At 39.0% G+C, this 8,570-nt stretch overlaps 1 pseudogene across 1 annotated transcript; it reads right to left on the bottom strand.

Moving 5' to 3' along the window:
* Nucleotides 1-5,133: 5,133 nt before the first annotated feature.
* LOC309805394 (26S proteasome non-ATPase regulatory subunit 7-like) lies at nucleotides 5,134-5,963 on the bottom strand (annotated as a pseudogene). The gene has a single exon. The product of its transcript is annotated as a 26S proteasome non-ATPase regulatory subunit 7-like (transcript).
* Nucleotides 5,964-8,570: the final 2,607 nt, after the last annotated feature.

Raw genomic sequence — 8,570 nt, 5'->3', positions numbered from 1 at the left:
AAGCTTTTGACAAAATTCAACACCGATTTATGATAAAAACCCTGCAGAAAGTAGGCAGAGAGGGAACTTTCCTCAACATAATAAAGGCCATATATGACAAACCCACAGGCAACATCGTCCTCAATGGTGAAGAACTGAAACCATTTCCACTAAGATCAGGAACAAGACAAGGTTGCCCACTCTCACCACTATTATTCAACACAGGTTTGGAAGTTTTAGCCACAGCAATCAGAGATGGAAAAGAAATAAAAGGAATCCAAATCGGAAAAGAAGAAGTAAAGCTGTCACTGTTTGCAGATGACATGATACTATACATAGAGAATCCTAAAGATGCTACCAGAAAACTACTAGACTTAATCAATGAATTTGGTAAAGTAGCAGGATACAAAATTGATGCACAGAAATATCTTGCATTCCTATACACTAATGATGAAAAATCTGAAAGTGAAATTAAAAAAACACTCCCATTTACCACTGCAACAAAAAGAATACAATTTAGGAATAAACCTACCTAAGGAAACAAAAGACCTGTATGCAGAAAATTATAAGAAACTGATGAAAGAAATTAAAGATGATACAAATAGATGGAGAGATATACCATGTTCTTGGATTGGAAGAATCAACATTGTGAAAGTGACTCTACTACCCAAAGCAATCTATAGATTCAACGCAATCCCTATCAAACTACCACTGGCATTTTTCACAGAACTTGAACAAAATATTTCACAATTTATATGGAAACACAAGAGACCCCGAATAGCCAAAGCAATCTTGAGAAAGAAAAACAGAGCTGGAGGAATCAGGCTCCCTGACTTCAGACTATACCTCAAAGCTACAGTAATCAAGACAGTATAGTACTGGCACAAGAACAGAAATATAGATCAATGGAACAGGATAGAAAGCCCAGAGATAAACCCACACACATATGGTCACCTTATCTTTGATAAAGGAGGCAAGAATATATAGTGGAGAAAAGACAGCCTCTTCAGTAAGTAGTGCTGGGAAAACTGGACAGCTACATGTAAAAGAATGAAATTAGAACACTCCCTAACACCATACACAAAAATAAACTCAAAATGGATTAAAGACCTAAATGTAAGGCCAGACACTATAAAACTCTTAGAGGAAAACATAGGCAGAACACTCTATGACATAAATCACAGCAAGATCCTTTTTGACTCACCTCCTAGAGAAATGGAAATAAAAACAAACAAATGGGACCTAATGAAACTTCAAAGCTTTTGCACAGCAAAGGAAACCTTAAACAAGACGAAAAGACAACCCTCAGAATGGGAGAAAATATTTGCAAATGAAGCAACTGACAAAGGATTAATCTCCAAAATTTACAAGCAGCTCATGCAGCTCAACATTAAAAAAACAAACAACCCAATCCAAAACTGGGCAGAAGACCTAAATAGACATTTCTACAAAGATATACAGATTGCCAACAGACACATGAAAGAATGCTCAACATCATTAATTATTAGAGAAATGCAAATCAAAACTACAATGAGGTATCACCTCACACCAGTCAGAATGGCCATCATCAAAAAAAACAACAAACAATAAATGCTGGAGAGGGTGTGGAGAAAAGGGAACCCTCTTGCACTGTTGGTGGGAATGTAAATTGATACAGTCACTATGGAGAACAGTATGGAGGTTCCTTAAAAAACTAAAAATGGAACTACCATACAACCCAGTAATCCCACTACTGGGCATATACCCTGAGAAAACCATAACTCAAAAAGAGTCATGTACCGAAATGTTCATTGCAGCTCTATTTACAATAGCCAGGACATGGAAGCAACCTAAGTGTCCATCAACAGATGAATGGATAAAGAAGATGTGGCACATATATACAATGGAATATTACTCAGCCATAAAATGAACGAAACTGAGTTATTTGTAGTGAGGTGGATGGACCTAGAGACTGTCATACAGAGTGAAGTAAGTCAGAAAGAGAAAAACAAATACCATATGCTAATACATATATATGGAATCTAAAAAAAGAACAAAGAAAAAAAATGGTCAGAAGAACTCAGGGGCAAGACGGGAATAAAGATGCAGACCCACTAGAGAATGGACTTGAGGATACAGGGAGGGGGAATGGTAAGCTGGGACAAAGTGTGACCGTGGCATGGACATATATACACTACCAAACGTAAAATAGATAGCTAATGGGAAGCAGCTGCATAGCACAGGGATATCAGCTCGGTGTTTTGTGACCCTAGAGGGGTGGGATAGGGAGGATGGGAGGGAGGGAGATGCAAGAGGGAAGAGATATGGGGACATATGTATATGTATAACTGATTCACTTTGTTATAAAGCAGAAACTAACACACCATTGTAAAGCAATTATACTGCATAAAGATGTTTAAAAAAAAAAGACTGCTAGGATAATATATACTGACATAGTTTATATGCTGTACAATTCTACTGCTGTCATATAGCCAAAGCCGCCATTTCTATTTTCTAAAATGTCTTAGAACATGAGAAAATTATGTGATTTCTAAAAGACAGATAACGTATAATAGAGCATATCAAGCACTTTGAGAAACACTGCATTTATATCATTAGCACATGTTGTATCTTTCTATTATTAGCACATTGCAGGCTTAATAAGTATTTGAGGATGGAAAGATGGAAAAAGCCATGGAAGGAGTTTACTAAAGGTAACATATCATCACACTAAAATGAGGTTTACTTAGATGAGCTGAACACATTATGAATTATTAAGACAGGTTGGTTGCCATCACCCTAAAATACTATAAGGTGACACTATTTAGAATTATTGTCAATCCTCAATTTACTCACTCAGAATGCATTCCTTCATATAACTGTTATATTTGTGCAGAATCTATACAGGTGATGGTTGAAAAACGTGCATTCATAGTGAAAAATATAGGAACAACATTGCAACACTAAAAATATGTAAAGACATAATAAGAAGTAACAAGACTACTACAGTTTTTTGTTCACTTGTTTCAAGAATGCTGTTTCATGAAAAATGGGATTACTTTTGTAAGGAAGTAGGTAGAAAAATTTCAGGAGATTCTGAAGTGTTTTTAAATGATTTAGAGGTTGAGATAGTGATCTTTAGGGGTAATTCTCTTTGAAAATATTTCTAAGGAAATCTGGAAAAAAATTTGTCTCTCAAGGAAAAAAAATAGTTTCAGGATGTTGAGAAAAACAGAAAAAGATTTATGTGATCACCAAGAGATGAGTGAGAAATAGAATAGTTGGGTCAGCTGCTCCCCTGTGTTAGTGATCAGGTACTACTGTTATCAGGGGTTACTAACTGTCATCCTGACTTAAGCAGACCCCACGGGAGGACCATGTGTACCCTACTGATGGTATACCCAATCTTAAAGTTGAATTTAATTGCCTTGTAGTGCCTGCACACTTTTTAAAGGAAAAAAAGATGGTATAAAGAATAAAATTGCCAAAACCTAATCCCCAATAATAGGCATTCATTAAGTAAATCACGTATTTTTATATCATTACATATATTTTTAAGGATGATGATAGAATAACCATAAATTTTATCAAACTAAAAAAATTTGGGGAGAGCAAAGAGATGTTATTAAAAATGACCCCAGGGGCTTCCCTGGTGGCGCAGTGGTTGAGGGTCCGCCTGCCGATGCAGAGAACGCGGGTTCGTGCCCCGGTCCGGGAGGATCCCGCGTGCCGCGGAGCGGCTGGGCCCGTGGGCCGTGGCCGTTGGGCCTGCGCGTCCGGAGCCTGTGCTCCGCAGCGGGAGAGGCCGCAGCAGTGAGAGGCCCACGTACCATAAAAAAATAAAATAAATAAACAACAACAAAAATAAATAAAAATGACCCCAGGAAAAGTGATATAAATCAGACAGATCCAAGCACACCAGAACTTATAAAATACTATAAATTATATGTTCAAAATTGATAGGTTGTAGAAGTGTATGAAGTAGCTCAACTTCATTAGATTATGCCAAGGTGTTTTCTAAAGTGACTATGCAGTTTATCACATCTTCACCAAAACTTGATATTACAATACCTTTAAATTTTACCAATATAATGGGTGTAAAACGTATTTCATTATGGTTTAAGTTGGCATATCCCTGATTAACTAATAAAGTTGAACACATTTTCATAAGTTTATTGGCTGTTTATTTTTCCTCATCTGTGAAATGTCTGTTAATGTCTTTTCCCTTTTTCTCCAATAGATTGTCTTTTCATATTGGTTTGATGTTTTCATGTTCTGGACACTATCCTTTATTGGTTATAATGTGTTGCAAATATTTTCTCCCAGTTTGTGAGGTGACATTTCCTCAGTTTTGGGGTGGGGGGGATCTTGTGATAAACTAATATGATATTTATCACTGTTTCTTCATGTTTTATTATTTTGATGTATTGATTAAGAATCCATTCCTATACAGAGTTGACCTATTTACTTCTAAAAGTATTGAAGTCCTGCCTTTCATAATGAAATGCTCCAGCTGTCTGGAATTGATTTTTGCATATGATGAGGGGAGATCTTAGGGGGAAGGGTGGAAGGTAGATGCTCCTCACTTAGTGACATTCAGAGATCTGAATACATGTCCTCTGCAGGCGGCAGGCACAGTGGACTGCATCAGAGTCATGCCTGAGCAAGCTGAGAAGAGCTTGCCCTAGTGGCTTCTGCCAGTAGAACAGACTCTGTGCAGGGTCTCTGATGTAGTCTGACTACCAATGCAGGCCTGCAGGTTTGTTGCCTTTTTGACACATGTGCAGCCTGAACAAACCCATGTAGGCCACTGGGCAATGCAGATAACATACCCAACCCCACCCAGCACATGCCCAATACTGTGCTTGCTTACATCTCTAGATACATGCTTTCTCATTTTGGTCTCCAAATATTTTCCTTCATAAATTAGCCATGCATTTGAAAATATGTTTTTTATGTTTTATCCAGTACTTTAAATGTCCTTCCCTAAGAAGTGTTCTATGAACATCTATCTACTTAGCCAAGTTGCCTGCAACAGAAGTCTGTAATGTGGTTTCAAAGTGCTTTGAAGAGGAGTCTAGACTGAATGAGTAATAAACCAAAGTTTATGCTAAAGGTGTAAACATAGTCCCTGTTTTTTTTAGTTTATAAGATTTTAATTTACAAATTAAAAAGCTACTTTTTTTCCTTTTTCTCTTCTTCCTTTACATCACTCTTTTCCTTATCTCTCTCTTTCTCTTTGCCGTCTTTTCTATCCTTTTTGCTGTCTTCTTTTCCCTGCCCTTCTTTCTTCTCTGCATCCCAGTTGGTGATCTTGTTGTTGATGAGGTTGTGCAAGGCAAACACGGAATGGATCAGTGAGGCCAAATACACAACCACCATCTGGTCATTGGTCTTTAGGTAAAAGGCCTTGACAAACTCCTGCAGGCTGACATCTGGCAACAGGCTGAAGACGTCCTGCATCTGGTGGATGATCTGATGGTTGATGGGCAGCTTGCCTGTGGCCACTTTCTCCAGGTAGCTCCTGATATCCAGAAGCTTGGAGTTGAGTCCCTTCAAACCATGGACCTGGTTTGTGATCTGCTGGGAAAGAGTGCCCACTGTAGTGTCTTTGATGTCCTGTAACAAGTGTTCAACTCCGACTTCCTCAGCTTCCTCTGCTCCAATTTCACTGGTCACGTGCTCAAATGTTTTTGAGGTTGGAGTTCCATCATCATGAACTTCTTCCACTGAAATATATGCTTCTGTGGAGGCAGTCCCAAGTCCTTTGGTTTCACATCAGTGATGACCAATACTGAGTTAGGGCAGTATCTTTTCATGAGTTCATCGATGGTGATGTCATTCTTGTGTAGTTTAGGGCCTGTGTGGTACCACCCAACTATTCTTTCTCTGGCATTGACATTCTTAAACATTCCATACATGTTTTCCAAATAATCGTGGTCTAAAAACCAGACAGAATCATCTTTGTCATCTTCATCGAAAGGACAAGTGATGCTCAGAGACATTAAATTTCTTTGCCAACGTGACTCTAGTTTTGTTTCTGAGAACACTATTTTTATTTTTTATTTCTGTCTTGTTTCTTAGGGATAGCAGTGGTATATTTCCTTCAAAACCTTTGCAATGCCTTTTCCCAACCTTCTGACAAAACTCATTTTAGTGAAAGATCCGTAGCCATGTGTAAAGAAGAAAAGAAGAAAGAATTGAAATTTTCTGATTATCAGCAACAAATTACAGTTGGATAACAGGCACTAAAAATTTAATTACAATTGGATAACAGGCACTAAAAATTTAGTCAGAATAATCAACTGAAATATATTTTCGTGTTGACATGCTTAATAGGAAATATACCTTCTATCTTAGAAGATTAAATTTTAGAACACAATACATTATGTATCTACTGTTTTATCATCATTATTTGGAGGATTTATTTCCCTTTCTCTCATAATCAAGTTACAAAAAGGATGTTTTCTTAGGTTGGGTTTTCAGGAAACAGATTTGAGATGGATATTTGCCTGCAGAAAATGTATTGGGGAATGCTTTCAGGCACAATACAATAAGAGAAAGGGGAAAGAAGAATTGAACAGAGGGAAGTGTTAAAGTAAAAGGCAACTGCAGCAGAGGCCTTAGCTTTTCCTATGGTGAACTCTAGCTGCAATGGTCTTTCAAAGTTATCCTGAACTGAGGCAAGGGGACTAAGCCTCTGTCTCCCACATGACCCAATCATGGGATGAGGGGTGCCATGGAATTGGGGATAGGGCACAACCATAGGCAAAGTGGTTTCCTTTGGCCAAGGGCAATTCCGGTAGAGAGAATTCATCTCTGAGCTATGGCAACCAAAACTCTCAACAGCTGGGACAACATATGCCTTGGTCCTGGTTTGGGGTGGGAGGCATCTCCCTTGGGAGGAATCTGGGCAGCCTACCAGAGCATTTTTAATTTTAAACAAGAAGTATAGTAGGCTCTAAGCAACCAGTGTTTTCTGACACTGACTTTTCTGCTGACTTCTTTTAAAGTACTCCAAAATCAAATAAATTTCTCTAATTACCTCAAATCTTGAGAAAATTAAATTTAAAAATTAGAGAAACAGAAATGATTAGAAATTGGAAAGCTTATGTGCTTTGGTTTTTTTGGTGAAGCTTTATTTTTACAAATGAGGACACTCAATTTTAAGAATAGTACTAAAACAAAATGACACAAATCAGAGAAAAATTTCAAGAATGCTAAAGCACCACTTCTGATGACATTTGTAGTGAATGCTGTGGTGTGCTGCCAAGATCCCCCTCCAGGACCATGACATCTATACCCTTATCAGCCAGGATGTTGGCTACTGACTGTTTGCAATTAAGTTTTCTTCTGGAAATTGCCTTTGATAGAAGAAAGCCACCTGCCCAAATATCACTTCATCTTTAAAGATACTTCCATGGTGGCGCAGTGAACAAGACTCTGCGCTCCCATAGCAGGGGGCCTGGGTTCGATCCCTCCTCAGGGCACTAGATCCCAAATGCATGCCACAACTAAGAGTTCACATGCCACAACTAAGGAGCCCACAAGCTTCAACTAAGGAGCCCATGTGCCGCAACTAAGGAGCCCATGTGCTGCAACTAAGACCCAGTGCAACTAACTAACTAAATAAATAAATTATATATATATATATATATATATATATATATATATACATATTTTTTTAAAGATACTCTTAATTTAGCATCTGGTTAAAATCTTGGCCTTGCTGCCTCAAATTAGGACAGCTCTGAATGACCATCCCAGCTCCAGAGCTCCCCACATAATCAGCTGAGGCCTTTCTTGCAACTATTGGATTGGCCAAGAAGTTCGTTCCATAACATCTTTTTTTTTTTTTTTTTTTCTTTTTGCGGTATGCGGGCCTCTCACTGCTGTGGCCTCTCCCGTTGCGGAGCACAGGCTCCGGATGCGCAGGCCCAGCGGCCACGGCTCACGGGCCCAGCCGCTCCGCGGCACATGGGATCCTCCCAGACCGGGGCACGAACCCGCATCCCCTGCATCGGCAGGCGGACTCTCAACCACTGCGCCACCAGGGAGGCCCCCATAACATCTTATAGAAAAACCCGAACGCAGTTCTTGGCCAACCCAACTCATCACAAATCAATCTCTCCTTTTGCCCAATCCTGCTTCCTTTACACCTCTTTACATATCCTGTATCCAAGAACACTTGGATCCAGTCAACTTCCTGAACACGTATCTCTGTTGAGTCTTTTTTCCAGTGAATTTGATCTAAGAGAGTTAGTACCAAGAATAATCCCAGGAAGCAGACTCTAAGATAAAATGTTTGAGTTGGATCATCCTTTGGCCAACTGGCAATAAGCACCCTGTCACTGGGGCTAAGTAGATTCCTGATGTCTCCTAGCATGCTGTAACTGTTCCAATGTTATAACTTTCACCAATGACAAACTGGTAGAAGGGAATGCATATCTCAGGTATTTTAGAAGCCTGGAGGCTTTAGTAGTAGAGGTTATAATGAAAAGGTAAGGATAATTAACTGTTAATTTAAGGAAAAGTGTGAAGGCTAGAGGGCCTTCTTGGAAGCAAATAAAAGGGGCTCTAATCTTTGCTGCCAAAGGGCAGGAAATGCTAAC

This window comes from Mesoplodon mirus, assembly GCF_964341445.2.
Source record: "Mesoplodon mirus genome assembly, chromosome: 5".
In the NCBI taxonomy this organism is placed as follows: domain Eukaryota; kingdom Metazoa; phylum Chordata; class Mammalia; order Artiodactyla; family Ziphiidae; genus Mesoplodon; species Mesoplodon mirus.
The sequence above is the reverse complement of the archived record's forward strand: the minus strand, read 5'-3'. Positions and strand labels throughout refer to the sequence as shown.